We start from the raw sequence: 18,460 nt of genomic DNA, 5'->3' as shown, positions 1-18,460 counted from the left end.
CAAACCAACACCCACGGGAAGCTGTAAGCATAGAGGACATGCCTGCACCCCATTGGACTTACCTGTGTGGGTTAAATCCGGGTTATTTGACAACCTATGGCGGTGATGGTTCTGCTCAGGCAGAGCAGTGCTGATGCTCCTCATAAAGCTGTCGCTGCTGTGAAGGTTCTAGGTGACATCACAAATCCCTTTGGTTACATACACAACAAAGCTGGGTTGTTGTTGTTTACACTCTGCAAGGCCTGTGGAAGTGAGTGACATCATAGCACTGTAGTTCTGAGGGTTCAAGATGGATGCAACAATCTCCTGTTGCTTCTATGAAGGCCGTAATAGACGACATCACCAAACAGCTCCATAGTCACATACACAGCAAAGGAGAGATGTTGTTTACACCTAGTGATGTCAGTGGTATTGAGTGACATCACAGCACAGTGCTAAGGCTCCTGGGCCTGGACACAGCAGCGGCTGCAATATCTCAACGGAGAATACGTTTATATCTATGTGTGTGTGTGCGCATATATATATATATATATATATATATATATATATATATATATATTTCTCCGCCGAAATCACTTTTAAACCCATTTCCACCTTTTTTTCCCTTCTCTTCCTCTTACTTTTTTTTCACGTTTTTTTACGTTTTTCTCCTTTTCGCCTCTTTTCTGGGCGTATTATTCTTCTTTTTCTTCTTTTTTTTCGTCTAATGCATACCCCATCAGTGCAGCAATGCTTATTCAATACCGCCAGCAGATGGAGACACTGGGGGATAATTTTCTAAGGATTTATACTGATTTTTCCTGTCTGAATTTGTCGCACAGAAAGTTGCAGGCCAAATATGTGTGACATTTCTGCGACTTTAGCTTCTAGAGCATTTTTACAACATTATACATAGGTGCTGAATACATAAAAAGCGACTGTTCAGCGACAGACAAGTCGCATCGGCTGAAAGTAGGCCAGAATGTCAGTCCATGTTGGAGCAGGTTTAGATACAGTCTAAAGCATAGATCTCAAAGTCTGTGCACAGAATTTAGCAAGGGCCTCGCACCTTCTGATGCATCAGGTAGGTGCACAATAGCATAGCCTAACCCTCTGTACTTTGGTCTATATTGATGCGGGACATAGACAGCCAGCTGATGACCAATCCATTAGTGCAATGGATGGCTGGAAGCATTTGTCTTTGCCTTTGCAATACCACAGAAGCAATGCATGGTCAATGTACAGCAATGACACACCTGTGTGAACAGCCAGGAGACCCCCCCCCCCCATGTTATGTTACATAGTTACATAGTTAGTACGGTCGAAAAAAGACATATGTCCATCACGTTCAACCAGGGAATTAAGGGGTAGGGGTGTGGCGCGATATTGGGGAAGGGATGAGATTTTATATTTCTTCATAAGCATTAATCTTATTTTGTCAATTAGGAACATTCAGCACCCACCCGCTATCAAGGCAGCTGCCTATCATGTCATGCCCTACCTGCACAGGTGTGCTGGCTACTCAAATGATCCAATTAAGGAGGCCATTTAGTCAGCAGCAGCAGAAGTCCTGTGCCTGGACGCTCCAACAGGGGCCAGACACAAGCAGAAGCAGAAGCAGCAGAAGCAGCAGCAGCACCACCTTTTGTTTTTTGGCTGCAGCAGCAGCAAGGCCCACAGGGCTGGCTAGCTGGCTAGCCAGCAAGCAGGTAGCAATGAAAGTAGGAATCTTTCTTTTTAACCCTGTAAGGGGGTGGTGCACTGTACCCGAAGATACTGCCATATCGGGTCAATGCATAGGGCGACGGAAGCAAGCTTCGAAATCGGCCCCCGTTCTCAAAAATCCATTTAATATATGGTCCCCAGATAGGGGACGTATCAGATATTAAACTGATAAGAACAGATACTACACTTGATCTTAGCCAAAAGGCCGAGAAGCGATAACCGTGAAAGGGGCGGGCCCAACAAGGTCCCCTTCATGGGCACTATCACTGCTTGCTGTCAGGGAGGCTGCCAGACAATTTTCCATGCACACTCTGGGCTGGGGGGCAGTCAACCACCAGTACACACAGCAGAACCTAAACCCATACCATTATTGCTAAGCAGCAAGACAGGGGCCCATTGCACTCCCACGGGGCCTTTTTAAATGCAATCCATAACCCGGATTTGCCAGGAACCCTTCTTACTCCTCCTACTTGCATGTGACACTGGGCTTAGGATCTGCATAGGAAACACACACACAAGCACACACCTACCTTTGTTGCCTGCAGATGCCTCCTTGGCTGTCCCCAAACGGTATCAAACCAACACCCACGGGAAGCTGTAAGCATAGAGGACATGCCTGCACCCCATTGGACTTACCTGTGTGGGTTAAATCCGGGTTATTTGACAACCTATGGCGGTGATGGTTCTGCTCAGGCAGAGCAGTGCTGATGCTCCTCATAAAGCTGTCGCTGCTGTGAAGGTTCTAGGTGACATCACAAATCCCTTTGGTTACATACACAACAAAGCTGGGTTGTTGTTGTTTACACTCTGCAAGGCCTGTGGAAGTGAGTGACATCATAGCACTGTAGTTCTGAGGGTTCAAGATGGATGCAACAATCTCCTGTTGCTTCTATGAAGGCCGTAATAGACGACATCACCAAACAGCTCCATAGTCACATACACAGCAAAGGAGAGATGTTGTTTACACCTAGTGATGTCAGTGGTATTGAGTGACATCACAGCACAGTGCTAAGGCTCCTGGGCCTGGACACAGCAGCGGCTGCAATATCTCAACGGAGAATACGTTTATATCTATGTGTGTGTGTGCGCATATATATATATATATATATATATATATATATATATATATATATTTCTCCGCCGAAATCACTTTTAAACCCATTTCCACCTTTTTTTCCCTTCTCTTCCTCTTACTTTTTTTTCACGTTTTTTTACGTTTTTCTCCTTTTCGCCTCTTTTCTGGGCGTATTATTCTTCTTTTTCTTCTTTTTTTTCGTCTAATGCATACCCCATCAGTGCAGCAATGCTTATTCAATACCGCCAGCAGATGGAGACACTGGGGGATAATTTTCTAAGGATTTATACTGATTTTTCCTGTCTGAATTTGTCGCACAGAAAGTTGCAGGCCAAATATGTGTGACATTTCTGCGACTTTAGCTTCTAGAGCATTTTTACAACATTATACATAGGTGCTGAATACATAAAAAGCGACTGTTCAGCAACAGACAAGTCGCATCGGCTGAAAGTAGGCCAGAATGTCAGTCCATGTTGGAGCAGGTTTAGATACAGTCTAAAGCATAGATCTCAAAGTCTGTGCACAGAATTTAGCAAGGGCCTCGCACCTTCTGATGCATCAGGTAGGTGCACAATAGCATAGCCTAACCCTCTGTACTTTGGTCTATATTGATGCGGGACATAGACAGCCAGCTGATGACCAATCCATTAGTGCAATGGATGGCTGGAAGCATTTGTCTTTGCCTTTGCAATACCACAGAAGCAATGCATGGTCAATGTACAGCAATGACACACCTGTGTGAACAGCCAGGAGACCCCCCCCCCCCCCCCCCCCCCCCATGTTATGTTACATAGTTACATAGTTAGTACGGTCGAAAAAAGACATATGTCCATCACGTTCAACCAGGGAATTAAGGGGTAGGGGTGTGGCGCGATATTGGGGAAGGGATGAGATTTTATATTTCTTCATAAGCATTAATCTTATTTTGTCAATTAGGAACATTCAGCACCCACCCGCTATCAAGGCAGCTGCCTATCATGTCATGCCCTACCTGCACAGGTGTGCTGGCTACTCAAATGATCCAATTAAGGAGGCCATTTAGTCAGCAGCAGCAGAAGTCCTGTGCCTGGACGCTCCAACAGGGGCCAGACACAAGCAGAAGCAGAAGCAGCAGAAGCAGCAGCAGCACCACCTTTTGTTTTTTGGCTGCAGCAGCAGCAAGGCCCACAGGGCTGGCTAGCTGGCTAGCCAGCAAGCAGGTAGCAATGAAAGTAGGAATCTTTCTTTTTAACCCTGTAAGGGGGTGGTGCACTGTACCCGAAGATACTGCCATATCGGGTCAATGCATAGGGCGACGGAAGCAAGCTTCGAAATCGGCCCCCGTTCTCAAAAATCCATTTAATATATGGTCCCCAGATAGGGGACGTATCAGATATTAAACTGATAAGAACAGATACTACACTTGATCTTAGCCAAAAGGCCGAGAAGCGATAACCGTGAAAGGGGCGGGCCCAACAAGGTCCCCTTCATGGGCACTATCACTGCTTGCTGTCAGGGAGGCTGCCAGACAATTTTCCATGCACACTCTGGGCTGGGGGGCAGTCAACCACCAGTACACACAGCAGAACCTAAACCCATACCATTATTGCTAAGCAGCAAGACAGGGGCCCATTGCACTCCCACGGGGCCTTTTTAAATGCAATCCATAACCCGGATTTGCCAGGAACCCTTCTTACTCCTCCTACTTGCATGTGACACTGGGCTTAGGATCTGCATAGGAAACACACACACAAGCACACACCTACCTTTGTTGCCTGCAGATGCCTCCTTGGCTGTCCCCAAACGGTATCAAACCAACACCCACGGGAAGCTGTAAGCATAGAGGACATGCCTGCACCCCATTGGACTTACCTGTGTGGGTTAAATCCGGGTTATTTGACAACCTATGGCGGTGATGGTTCTGCTCAGGCAGAGCAGTGCTGATGCTCCTCATAAAGCTGTCGCTGCTGTGAAGGTTCTAGGTGACATCACAAATCCCTTTGGTTACATACACAACAAAGCTGGGTTGTTGTTGTTTACACTCTGCAAGGCCTGTGGAAGTGAGTGACATCATAGCACTGTAGTTCTGAGGGTTCAAGATGGATGCAACAATCTCCTGTTGCTTCTATGAAGGCCGTAATAGACGACATCACCAAACAGCTCCATAGTCACATACACAGCAAAGGAGAGATGTTGTTTACACCTAGTGATGTCAGTGGTATTGAGTGACATCACAGCACAGTGCTAAGGCTCCTGGGCCTGGACACAGCAGCGGCTGCAATATCTCAACGGAGAATACGTTTATATCTATGTGTGTGTGTGCGCATATATATATATATATATATATATATATATATATATATATTTCTCCGCCGAAATCAATCACTTTTAAACCCATTTCCACCTTTTTTTCCCTTCTCTTCCTCTTACTTTTTTTTCACGTTTTTTTTACGTTTTTCTCCTTTTCGCCTCTTTTCTGGGCGTATTATTCTTCTTTTTCTTCTTTTTTTTCGTCTAATGCATACCCCATCAGTGCAGCAATGCTTATTCAATACCGCCAGCAGATGGAGACACTGGGGGATAATTTTCTAAGGATTTATACTGATTTTTCCTGTCTGAATTTGTCGCACAGAAAGTTGCAGGCCAAATATGTGTGACATTTCTGCGACTTTAGCTTCTAGAGCATTTTTACAACATTATACATAGGTGCTGAATACATAAAAAGCGACTGTTCAGCGACAGACAAGTCGCATCGGCTGAAAGTAGGCCAGAATGTCAGTCCATGTTGGAGCAGGTTTAGATACAGTCTAAAGCATAGATCTCAAAGTCTGTGCACAGAATTTAGCAAGGGCCTCGCACCTTCTGATGCATCAGGTAGGTGCACAATAGCATAGCCTAACCCTCTGTACTTTGGTCTATATTGATGCGGGACATAGACAGCCAGCTGATGACCAATCCATTAGTGCAATGGATGGCTGGAAGCATTTGTCTTTGCCTTTGCAATACCACAGAAGCAATGCATGGTCAATGTACAGCAATGACACACCTGTGTGAACAGCCAGGAGACCCCCCCCCCCCCCCCCACCATGTTATGTTACATAGTTACATAGTTAGTACGGTCGAAAAAAGACATATGTCCATCACGTTCAACCAGGGAATTAAGGGGTAGGGGTGTGGCGCGATATTGGGGAAGGGATGAGATTTTATATTTCTTCATAAGCATTAATCTTATTTTGTCAATTAGGAACATTCAGCACCCACCCGCTATCAAGGCAGCTGCCTATCATGTCATGCCCTACCTGCACAGGTGTGCTGGCTACTCAAATGATCCAATTAAGGAGGCCATTTAGTCAGCAGCAGCAGAAGTCCTGTGCCTGGACGCTCCAACAGGGGCCAGACACAAGCAGAAGCAGCAGAAGCAGCAGCAGCACCACCTTTTGTTTTTTGGCTGCAGCAGCAGCAAGGCCCACAGGGCTGGCTAGCTGGCTAGCCAGCAAGCAGGTAGCAATGAAAGTAGGAATCTTTCTTTTTAACCCTGTAAGGGGGTGGTGCACTGTACCCGAAGATACTGCCATATCGGGTCAATGCATAGGGCGACGGAAGCAAGCTTCGAAATCGGCCCCCGTTCTCAAAAATCCATTTAATATATGGTCCCCAGATAGGGGACGTATCAGATATTAAACTGATAAGAACAGATACTACACTTGATCTTAGCCAAAAGGCCGAGAAGCGATAACCGTGAAAGGGGCGGGCCCAACAAGGTCCCCTTCATGGGCACTATCACTGCTTGCTGTCAGGGAGGCTGCCAGACAATTTTCCATGCACACTCTGGGCTGGGGGGCAGTCAACCACCAGTACACACAGCAGAACCTAAACCCATACCATTATTGCTAAGCAGCAAGACAGGGGCCCATTGCACTCCCACGGGGCCTTTTTAAATGCAATCCATAACCCGGATTTGCCAGGAACCCTTCTTACTCCTCCTACTTGCATGTGACACTGGGCTTAGGATCTGCATAGGAAACACACACACAAGCACACACCTACCTTTGTTGCCTGCAGATGCCTCCTTGGCTGTCCCCAAACGGTATCAAACCAACACCCACGGGAAGCTGTAAGCATAGAGGACATGCCTGCACCCCATTGGACTTACCTGTGTGGGTTAAATCCGGGTTATTTGACAACCTATGGCGGTGATGGTTCTGCTCAGGCAGAGCAGTGCTGATGCTCCTCATAAAGCTGTCGCTGCTGTGAAGGTTCTAGGTGACATCACAAATCCCTTTGGTTACATACACAACAAAGCTGGGTTGTTGTTGTTTACACTCTGCAAGGCCTGTGGAAGTGAGTGACATCATAGCACTGTAGTTCTGAGGGTTCAAGATGGATGCAACAATCTCCTGTTGCTTCTATGAAGGCCGTAATAGACGACATCACCAAACAGCTCCATAGTCACATACACAGCAAAGGAGAGATGTTGTTTACACCTAGTGATGTCAGTGGTATTGAGTGACATCACAGCACAGTGCTAAGGCTCCTGGGCCTGGACACAGCAGCGGCTGCAATATCTCAACGGAGAATACGTTTATATCTATGTGTGTGTGTGCGCATATATATATATATATATATATATATATATATATATATATATATTCTCCGCCGAAATCACTTTTAAACCCATTTCCACCTTTTTTTCCCTTCTCTTCCTCTTACTTTTTTTTCACGTTTTTTTACGTTTTTCTCCTTTTCGCCTCTTTTCTGGGCGTATTATTCTTCTTTTTCTTCTTTTTTTTCGTCTAATGCATACCCCATCAGTGCAGCAATGCTTATTCAATACCGCCAGCAGATGGAGACACTGGGGGATAATTTTCTAAGGATTTATACTGATTTTTCCTGTCTGAATTTGTCGCACAGAAAGTTGCAGGCCAAATATGTGTGACATTTCTGCGACTTTAGCTTCTAGAGCATTTTTACAACATTATACATAGGTGCTGAATACATAAAAAGCGACTGTTCAGCGACAGACAAGTCGCATTGGCTGAAAGTAGGCCAGAATGTCAGTCCATGTTGGAGCAGGTTTAGATACAGTCTAAAGCATAGATCTCAAAGTCTGTGCACAGAATTTAGCAAGGGCCTCGCACCTTCTGATGCATCAGGTAGGTGCACAATAGCATAGCCTAACCCTCTGTACTTTGGTCTATATTGATGCGGGACATAGACAGCCAGCTGATGACCAATCCATTAGTGCAATGGATGGCTGGAAGCATTTGTCTTTGCCTTTGCAATACCACAGAAGCAATGCATGGTCAATGTACAGCAATGACACACCTGTGTGAACAGCCAGGAGACCCCCCCCCCCCCCCCCCATGTTATGTTACATAGTTACATAGTTAGTACGGTCGAAAAAAGACATATGTCCATCACGTTCAACCAGGGAATTAAGGGGTAGGGGTGTGGCGCGATATTGGGGAAGGGATGAGATTTTATATTTCTTCATAAGCATTAATCTTATTTTGTCAATTAGGAACATTCAGCACCCACCCGCTATCAAGGCAGCTGCCTATCATGTCATGCCCTACCTGCACAGGTGTGCTGGCTACTCAAATGATCCAATTAAGGAGGCCATTTAGTCAGCAGCAGCAGAAGTCCTGTGCCTGGACGCTCCAACAGGGGCCAGACACAAGCAGAAGCAGAAGCAGCAGAAGCAGCAGCAGCACCACCTTTTGTTTATTGGCTGCAGCAGCAGCAAGGCCCACAGGGCTGGCTAGCTGGCTAGCCAGCAAGCAGGTAGCAATGAAAGTAGGAATCTTTCTTTTTAACCCTGTAAGGGGGTGGTGCACTGTACCCGAAGATACTGCCATATCGGGTCAATGCATAGGGCGACGGAAGCAAGCTTCGAAATCGGCCCCCGTTCTCAAAAATCCATTTAATATATGGTCCCCAGATAGGGGACGTATCAGATATTAAACTGATAAGAACAGATACTACACTTGATCTTAGCCAAAAGGCCGAGAAGCGATAACCGTGAAAGGGGCGGGCCCAACAAGGTCCCCTTCATGGGCACTATCACTGCTTGCTGTCAGGGAGGCTGCCAGACAATTTTCCATGCACACTCTGGGCTGGGGGGCAGTCAACCACCAGTACACACAGCAGAACCTAAACCCATACCATTATTGCTAAGCAGCAAGACAGGGGCCCATTGCACTCCCACGGGGCCTTTTTAAATGCAATCCATAACCCGGATTTGCCAGGAACCCTTCTTACTCCTCCTACTTGCATGTGACACTGGGCTTAGGATCTGCATAGGAAACACACACACAAGCACACACCTACCTTTGTTGCCTGCAGATGCCTCCTTGGCTGTCCCCAAACGGTATCAAACCAACACCCACGGGAAGCTGTAAGCATAGAGGACATGCCTGCACCCCATTGGACTTACCTGTGTGGGTTAAATCCGGGTTATTTGACAACCTATGGCGGTGATGGTTCTGCTCAGGCAGAGCAGTGCTGATGCTCCTCATAAAGCTGTCGCTGCTGTGAAGGTTCTAGGTGACATCACAAATCCCTTTGGTTACATACACAACAAAGCTGGGTTGTTGTTGTTTACACTCTGCAAGGCCTGTGGAAGTGAGTGACATCATAGCACTGTAGTTCTGAGGGTTCAAGATGGATGCAACAATCTCCTGTTGCTTCTATGAAGGCCGTAATAGACGACATCACCAAACAGCTCCATAGTCACATACACAGCAAAGGAGAGATGTTGTTTACACCTAGTGATGTCAGTGGTATTGAGTGACATCACAGCACAGTGCTAAGGCTCCTGGGCCTGGACACAGCAGCGGCTGCAATATCTCAACGGAGAATACGTTTATATCTATGTGTGTGTGTGCGCATATATATATATATATATATATATATATATATATATATATATATATATTTCTCCGCCGAAATCACTTTTAAACCCATTTCCACCTTTTTTTCCCTTCTCTTCCTCTTACTTTTTTTTCACGTTTTTTTTACGTTTTTCTCCTTTTCGCCTCTTTTCTGGGCGTATTATTCTTCTTTTTCTTCTTTTTTTTCGTCTAATGCATACCCCATCAGTGCAGCAATGCTTATTCAATACCGCCAGCAGATGGAGACACTGGGGGATAATTTTCTAAGGATTTATACTGATTTTTCCTGTCTGAATTTGTCGCACAGAAAGTTGCAGGCCAAATATGTGTGACATTTCTGCGACTTTAGCTTCTAGAGCATTTTTACAACATTATACATAGGTGCTGAATACATAAAAAGCGACTGTTCAGCGACAGACAAGTCGCATCGGCTGAAAGTAGGCCAGAATGTCAGTCCATGTTGGAGCAGGTTTAGATACAGTCTAAAGCATAGATCTCAAAGTCTGTGCACAGAATTTAGCAAGGGCCTCGCACCTTCTGATGCATCAGGTAGGTGCACAATAGCATAGCCTAACCCTCTGTACTTTGGTCTATATTGATGCGGGACATAGACAGCCAGCTGATGACCAATCCATTAGTGCAATGGATGGCTGGAAGCATTTGTCTTTGCCTTTGCAATACCACAGAAGCAATGCATGGTCAATGTACAGCAATGACACACCTGTGTGAACAGCCAGGAGACCCCCCCCCCCCCCCCATGTTATGTTACATAGTTACATAGTTAGTACGGTCGAAAAAAGACATATGTCCATCACGTTCAACCAGGGAATTAAGGGGTAGGGGTGTGGCGCGATATTGGGGAAGGGATGAGATTTTATATTTCTTCATAAGCATTAATCTTATTTTGTCAATTAGGAACATTCAGCACCCACCCGCTATCAAGGCAGCTGCCTATCATGTCATGCCCTACCTGCACAGGTGTGCTGGCTACTCAAATGATCCAATTAAGGAGGCCATTTAGTCAGCAGCAGCAGAAGTCCTGTGCCTGGACGCTCCAACAGGGGCCAGACACAAGCAGAAGCAGAAGCAGCAGAAGCAGCAGCAGCACCACCTTTTGTTTATTGGCTGCAGCAGCAGCAAGGCCCACAGGGCTGGCTAGCTGGCTAGCCAGCAAGCAGGTAGCAATGAAAGTAGGAATCTTTCTTTTTAACCCTGTAAGGGGGTGGTGCACTGTACCCGAAGATACTGCCATATCGGGTCAATGCATAGGGCGACGGAAGCAAGCTTCGAAATCGGCCCCCGTTCTCAAAAATCCATTTAATATATGGTCCCCAGATAGGGGACGTATCAGATATTAAACTGATAAGAACAGATACTACACTTGATCTTAGCCAAAAGGCCGAGAAGCGATAACCGTGAAAGGGGCGGGCCCAACAAGGTCCCCTTCATGGGCACTATCACTGCTTGCTGTCAGGGAGGCTGCCAGACAATTTTCCATGCACACTCTGGGCTGGGGGGCAGTCAACCACCAGTACACACAGCAGAACCTAAACCCATACCATTATTGCTAAGCAGCAAGACAGGGGCCCATTGCACTCCCACGGGGCCTTTTTAAATGCAATCCATAACCCGGATTTGCCAGGAACCCTTCTTACTCCTCCTACTTGCATGTGACACTGGGCTTAGGATCTGCATAGGAAACACACACACAAGCACACACCTACCTTTGTTGCCTGCAGATGCCTCCTTGGCTGTCCCCAAACGGTATCAAACCAACACCCACGGGAAGCTGTAAGCATAGAGGACATGCCTGCACCCCATTGGACTTACCTGTGTGGGTTAAATCCGGGTTATTTGACAACCTATGGCGGTGATGGTTCTGCTCAGGCAGAGCAGTGCTGATGCTCCTCATAAAGCTGTCGCTGCTGTGAAGGTTCTAGGTGACATCACAAATCCCTTTGGTTACATACACAACAAAGCTGGGTTGTTGTTGTTTACACTCTGCAAGGCCTGTGGAAGTGAGTGACATCATAGCACTGTAGTTCTGAGGGTTCAAGATGGATGCAACAATCTCCTGTTGCTTCTATGAAGGCCGTAATAGACGACATCACCAAACAGCTCCATAGTCACATACACAGCAAAGGAGAGATGTTGTTTACACCTAGTGATGTCAGTGGTATTGAGTGACATCACAGCACAGTGCTAAGGCTCCTGGGCCTGGACACAGCAGCGGCTGCAATATCTCAACGGAGAATACGTTTATATCTATGTGTGTGTGTGCGCATATATATATATATATATATATATATATATATATATATATATATATTTCTCCGCCGAAATCACTTTTAAACCCATTTCCACCTTTTTTTCCCTTCTCTTCCTCTTACTTTTTTTTCACGTTTTTTTACGTTTTTCTCCTTTTCGCCTCTTTTCTGGGCGTATTATTCTTCTTTTTCTTCTTTTTTTTCGTCTAATGCATACCCCATCAGTGCAGCAATGCTTATTCAATACCGCCAGCAGATGGAGACACTGGGGGATAATTTTCTAAGGATTTATACTGATTTTTCCTGTCTGAATTTGTCGCACAGAAAGTTGCAGGCCAAATATGTGTGACATTTCTGCGACTTTAGCTTCTAGAGCATTTTTACAACATTATACATAGGTGCTGAATACATAAAAAGCGACTGTTCAGCGACAGACAAGTCGCATCGGCTGAAAGTAGGCCAGAATGTCAGTCCATGTTGGAGCAGGTTTAGATACAGTCTAAAGCATAGATCTCAAAGTCTGTGCACAGAATTTAGCAAGGGCCTCGCACCTTCTGATGCATCAGGTAGGTGCACAATAGCATAGCCTAACCCTCTGTACTTTGGTCTATATTGATGCGGGACATAGACAGCCAGCTGATGACCAATCCATTAGTGCAATGGATGGCTGGAAGCATTTGTCTTTGCCTTTGCAATACCACAGAAGCAATGCATGGTCAATGTACAGCAATGACACACCTGTGTGAACAGCCAGGAGACCCCCCCCCCCCCCATGTTATGTTACATAGTTACATAGTTAGTACGGTCGAAAAAAGACATATGTCCATCACGTTCAACCAGGGAATTAAGGGGTAGGGGTGTGGCGCGATATTGGGGAAGGGATGAGATTTTATATTTCTTCATAAGCATTAATCTTATTTTGTCAATTAGGAACATTCAGCACCCACCCGCTATCAAGGCAGCTGCCTATCATGTCATGCCCTACCTGCACAGGTGTGCTGGCTACTCAAATGATCCAATTAAGGAGGCCATTTAGTCAGCAGCAGCAGAAGTCCTGTGCCTGGACGCTCCAACAGGGGCCAGACACAAGCAGAAGCAGAAGCAGCAGAAGCAGCAGCAGCACCACCTTTTGTTTATTGGCTGCAGCAGCAGCAAGGCCCACAGGGCTGGCTAGCTGGCTAGCCAGCAAGCAGGTAGCAATGAAAGTAGGAATCTTTCTTTTTAACCCTGTAAGGGGGTGGTGCACTGTACCCGAAGATACTGCCATATCGGGTCAATGCATAGGGCGACGGAAGCAAGCTTCGAAATCGGCCCCCGTTCTCAAAAATCCATTTAATATATGGTCCCCAGATAGGGGACGTATCAGATATTAAACTGATAAGAACAGATACTACACTTGATCTTAGCCAAAAGGCCGAGAAGCGATAACCGTGAAAGGGGCGGGCCCAACAAGGTCCCCTTCATGGGCACTATCACTGCTTGCTGTCAGGGAGGCTGCCAGACAATTTTCCATGCACACTCTGGGCTGGGGGGCAGTCAACCACCAGTACACACAGCAGAACCTAAACCCATACCATTATTGCTAAGCAGCAAGACAGGGGCCCATTGCACTCCCACGGGGCCTTTTTAAATGCAATCCATAACCCGGATTTGCCAGGAACCCTTCTTACTCCTCCTACTTGCATGTGACACTGGGCTTAGGATCTGCATAGGAAACACACACACAAGCACACACCTACCTTTGTTGCCTGCAGATGCCTCCTTGGCTGTCCCCAAACGGTATCAAACCAACACCCACGGGAAGCTGTAAGCATAGAGGACATGCCTGCACCCCATTGGACTTACCTGTGTGGGTTAAATCCGGGTTATTTGACAACCTATGGCGGTGATGGTTCTGCTCAGGCAGAGCAGTGCTGATGCTCCTCATAAAGCTGTCGGCTGCTGTGAAGGTTCTAGGTGACATCACAAATCCCTTTGGTTACATACACAACAAAGCTGGGTTGTTGTTGTTTACACTCTGCAAGGCCTGTGGAAGTGAGTGACATCATAGCACTGTAGTTCTGAGGGTTCAAGATGGATGCAACAATCTCCTGTTGCTTCTATGAAGGCCGTAATAGACGACATCACCAAACAGCTCCATAGTCACATACACAGCAAAGGAGAGATGTTGTTTACACCTAGTGATGTCAGTGGTATTGAGTGACATCACAGCACAGTGCTAAGGCTCCTGGGCCTGGACACAGCAGCGGCTGCAATATCTCAACGGAGAATACGTTTATATCTATGTGTGTGTGTGCGCATATATATATATATATATATATATATATATATATATATATATATATTTCTCCGCCGAAATCACTTTTAAACCCATTTCCACCTTTTTTTCCCTTCTCTTCCTCTTACTTTTTTTTCACGTTTTTTTACGTTTTTCTCCTTTTCGCCTCTTTTCTGGGCGTATTATTCTTCTTTTTCTTCTTTTTTTTCGTCTAATGCATACCCCATCAGTGCAGCAATGCTTATTCAATACCGCCAGCAGATGGAGACACTGGGGGATAATTTTCTAAGGATTTATACTGATTTTTCCTGTCTGAATTTGTCGCACAGAAAGTTGCAGGCCAAATATGTGTGACATTTCTGCGACTTTAGCTTCTAGAGCATTTTTACAACATTATACATAGGTGCTGAATACATAAAAAGCGACTGTTCAGCGACAGACAAGTCGCATCGGCTGAAAGTAGGCCAGAATGTCAGTCCATGTTGGAGCAGGTTTAGATACAGTCTAAAGCATAGATCTCAAAGTCTGTGCACAGAATTTAGCAAGGGCCTCGCACCTTCTGATGCATCAGGTAGGTGCACAATAGCATAGCCTAACCCTCTGTACTTTGGTCTATATTGATGCGGGACATAGACAGCCAGCTGATGACCAATCCATTAGTGCAATGGATGGCTGGAAGCATTTGTCTTTGCCTTTGCAATACCACAGAAGCAATGCATGGTCAATGTACAGCAATGACACACCTGTGTGAACAGCCAGGAGACCCCCCCCCCCCCATGTTATGTTACATAGTTACATAGTTAGTACGGTCGAAAAAAGACATATGTCCATCACGTTCAACCAGGGAATTAAGGGGTAGGGGTGTGGCGCGATATTGGGGAAGGGATGAGATTTTATATTTCTTCATAAGCATTAATCTTATTTTGTCAATTAGGAACATTCAGCACCCACCCGCTATCAAGGCAGCTGCCTATCATGTCATGCCCTACCTGCACAGGTGTGCTGGCTACTCAAATGATCCAATTAAGGAGGCCATTTAGTCAGCAGCAGCAGAAGTCCTGTGCCTGGACGCTCCAACAGGGGCCAGACACAAGCAGAAGCAGAAGCAGCAGAAGCAGCAGCAGCACCACCTTTTGTTTATTGGCTGCAGCAGCAGCAAGGCCCACAGGGCTGGCTAGCTGGCTAGCCAGCAAGCAGGTAGCAATGAAAGTAGGAATCTTTCTTTTTAACCCTGTAAGGGGGTGGTGCACTGTACCCGAAGATACTGCCATATCGGGTCAATGCATAGGGCGACGGAAGCAAGCTTCGAAATCGGCCCCCGTTCTCAAAAATCCATTTAATATATGGTCCCCAGATAGGGGACGTATCAGATATTAAACTGATAAGAACAGATACTACACTTGATCTTAGCCAAAAGGCCGAGAAGCGATAACCGTGAAAGGGGCGGGCCCAACAAGGTCCCCTTCATGGGCACTATCACTGCTTGCTGTCAGGGAGGCTGCCAGACAATTTTCCATGCACACTCTGGGCTGGGGGGCAGTCAACCACCAGTACACACAGCAGAACCTAAACCCATACCATTATTGCTAAGCAGCAAGACAGGGGCCCATTGCACTCCCACGGGGCCTTTTTAAATGCAATCCATAACCCGGATTTGCCAGGAACCCTTCTTACTCCTCCTACTTGCATGTGACACTGGGCTTAGGATCTGCATAGGAAACACACACACAAGCACACACCTACCTTTGTTGCCTGCAGATGCCTCCTTGGCTGTCCCCAAACGGTATCAAACCAACACCCACGGGAAGCTGTAAGCATAGAGGACATGCCTGCACCCCATTGGACTTACCTGTGTGGGTTAAATCCGGGTTATTTGACAACCTATGGCGGTGATGGTTCTGCTCAGGCAGAGCAGTGCTGATGCTCCTCATAAAGCTGTCGCTGCTGTGAAGGTTCTAGGTGACATCACAAATCCCTTTGGTTACATACACAACAAAGCTGGGTTGTTGTTGTTTACACTCTGCAAGGCCTGTGGAAGTGAGTGACATCATAGCACTGTAGTTCTGAGGGTTCAAGATGGATGCAACAATCTCCTGTTGCTTCTATGAAGGCCGTAATAGACGACATCACCAAACAGCTCCATAGTCACATACACAGCAAAGGAGAGATGTTGTTTACACCTAGTGATGTCAGTGGTATTGAGTGACATCACAGCACAGTGCTAAGGCTCCTGGGCCTGGACACAGCAGCGGCTGCAATATCTCAACGGAGAATACGTTTATATCTATGTGTGTGTGTGCGCATATATATATATATATATATATATATATATATATATATATATATATATATTTCTCCGCCGAAATCACTTTTAAACCCATTTCCACCTTTTTTTCCCTTCTCTTCCTCTTACTTTTTTTTCACGTTTTTTTACGTTTTTCTCCTTTTCGCCTCTTTTCTGGGCGTATTATTCTTCTTTTTCTTCTTTTTTTTCGTCTAATGCATACCCCATCAGTGCAGCAATGCTTATTCAATACCGCCAGCAGATGGAGACACTGGGGGATAATTTTCTAAGGATTTATACTGATTTTTCCTGTCTGAATTTGTCGCACAGAAAGTTGCAGGCCAAATATGTGTGACATTTCTGCGACTTTAGCTTCTAGAGCATTTTTACAACATTATACATAGGTGCTGAATACATAAAAAGCGACTGTTCAGCGACAGACAAGTCGCATCGGCTGAAAGTAGGCCAGAATGTCAGTCCATGTTGGAGCAGGTTTAGATACAGTCTAAAGCATAGATCTCAAAGTCTGTGCACAGAATTTAGCAAGGGCCTCGCACCTTCTGATGCATCAGGTAGGTGCACAATAGCATAGCCTAACCCTCTGTACTTTGGTCTATATTGATGCGGGACATAGACAGCCAGCTGATGACCAATCCATTAGTGCAATGGATGGCTGGAAGCATTTGTCTTTGCCTTTGCAATACCACAGAAGCAATGCATGGTCAATGTACAGCAATGACACACCTGTGTGAACAGCCAGGAGACCCCCCCCCCCCATGTTATGTTACATAGTTACATAGTTAGTACGGTCGAAAAAAGACATATGTCCATCACGTTCAACCAGGGAATTAAGGGGTAGGGGTGTGGCGCGATATTGGGGAAGGGATGAGATTTTATATTTCTTCATAAGCATTAATCTTATTTTGTCAATTAGGAACATTCAGCACCCACCCGCTATCAAGGCAGCTGCCTATCATGTCATGCCCTACCTGCACAGGTGTGCTGGCTACTCAAATGATCCAATTAAGGAGGCCATTTAGTCAGCAGCAGCAGAAGTCCTGTGCCTGGACGCTCCAACAGGGGCCAGACACAAGCAGAAGCAGAAGCAGCAGAAGCAGCAGCAGCACCACCTTTTGTTTATTGGCTGCAGCAGCAGCAAGGCCCACAGGGCTGGCTAGCTGGCTAGCCAGCAAGCAGGTAGCAATGAAAGTAGGAATCTTTCTTTTTAACCCTGTAAGGGGGTGGTGCACTGTACCCGAAGATACTGCCATATCGGGTCAATGCATAGGGCGACGGAAGCAAGCTTCGAAATCGGCCCCCGTTCTCAAAAATCCATTTAATATATGGTCCCCAGATAGGGGACGTATCAGATATTAAACTGATAAGAACAGATACTACACTTGATCTTAGCCAAAAGGCCGAGAAGCGATAACCGTGAAAGGGGCGGGCCCAACAAGGTCCCCTTCATGGGCACTATCACTGCTTGCTGTCAGGGAGGCTGCCAGACAATTTTCCATGCACACTCTGGGCTGGGGGGCAGTCAACCACCAGTACACACAGCAGAACCTAAACCCATACCATTATTGCTAAGCAGCAAGACAGGGGCCCATTGCACTCCCACGGGGCCTTTTTAAATGCAATCCATAACCCGGATTTGCCAGGAACCCTTCTTACTCCTCCTACTTGCATGTGACACTGGGCTTAGGATCTGCATAGGAAACACACACACAAGCACACACCTACCTTTGTTGCCTGCAGATGCCTCCTTGGCTGTCCCCAAACGGTATCAAACCAACACCCACGGGAAGCTGTAAGCATAGAGGACATGCCTGCACCCCATTGGACTTACCTGTGTGGGTTAAATCCGGGTTATTTGACAACCTATGGCGGTGATGGTTCTGCTCAGGCAGAGCAGTGCTGATGCTCCTCATAAAGCTGTCGCTGCTGTGAAGGTTCTAGGTGACATCACAAATCCCTTTG

General features: G+C 46.2%; 8 non-coding genes across 8 annotated transcripts; all 8 read right to left on the bottom strand.

The window, feature by feature from the left end:
* Positions 1–1,730: 1,730 nt before the first annotated feature.
* Positions 1,731–1,921, bottom strand: LOC130307603 (U2 spliceosomal RNA). The gene has a single exon (XR_008856772.1). It is a non-coding gene; the product is annotated as a U2 spliceosomal RNA (small nuclear RNA).
* A 2,099-nt stretch (positions 1,922–4,020) lies between these two features.
* On the bottom strand, positions 4,021–4,211 carry LOC130307602 (U2 spliceosomal RNA). Its single transcript, XR_008856771.1, has one exon. It is a non-coding gene; the product is annotated as a U2 spliceosomal RNA (small nuclear RNA).
* Positions 4,212–6,301: 2,090 nt separating this feature from the next.
* Positions 6,302–6,492, bottom strand: LOC130307601 (U2 spliceosomal RNA). Its single transcript, XR_008856770.1, has one exon. It is a non-coding gene; the product is annotated as a U2 spliceosomal RNA (small nuclear RNA).
* Positions 6,493–8,584: 2,092 nt separating this feature from the next.
* Positions 8,585–8,775, bottom strand: LOC130307600 (U2 spliceosomal RNA). The gene has a single exon (XR_008856769.1). It is a non-coding gene; the product is annotated as a U2 spliceosomal RNA (small nuclear RNA).
* Positions 8,776–10,871: 2,096 nt separating this feature from the next.
* Positions 10,872–11,062, bottom strand: LOC130307598 (U2 spliceosomal RNA). The gene has a single exon (XR_008856767.1). It is a non-coding gene; the product is annotated as a U2 spliceosomal RNA (small nuclear RNA).
* Positions 11,063–13,153: 2,091 nt separating this feature from the next.
* Positions 13,154–13,344, bottom strand: LOC130307597 (U2 spliceosomal RNA). The gene has a single exon (XR_008856766.1). It is a non-coding gene; the product is annotated as a U2 spliceosomal RNA (small nuclear RNA).
* A 2,091-nt stretch (positions 13,345–15,435) lies between these two features.
* On the bottom strand, positions 15,436–15,626 carry LOC130307596 (U2 spliceosomal RNA). Its single transcript, XR_008856765.1, has one exon. It is a non-coding gene; the product is annotated as a U2 spliceosomal RNA (small nuclear RNA).
* Positions 15,627–17,719: 2,093 nt separating this feature from the next.
* LOC130307595 (U2 spliceosomal RNA) lies at positions 17,720–17,910 on the bottom strand. The gene has a single exon (XR_008856764.1). It is a non-coding gene; the product is annotated as a U2 spliceosomal RNA (small nuclear RNA).
* Positions 17,911–18,460: the final 550 nt, after the last annotated feature.

This window comes from Hyla sarda, unplaced genomic scaffold (genome assembly GCF_029499605.1).
Source record: "Hyla sarda isolate aHylSar1 unplaced genomic scaffold, aHylSar1.hap1 scaffold_1437, whole genome shotgun sequence".
NCBI classification, from domain to species: Eukaryota; Metazoa; Chordata; class Amphibia; order Anura; family Hylidae; genus Hyla; species Hyla sarda.
This window is presented reverse-complemented; position numbering and strand designations above follow the sequence as displayed.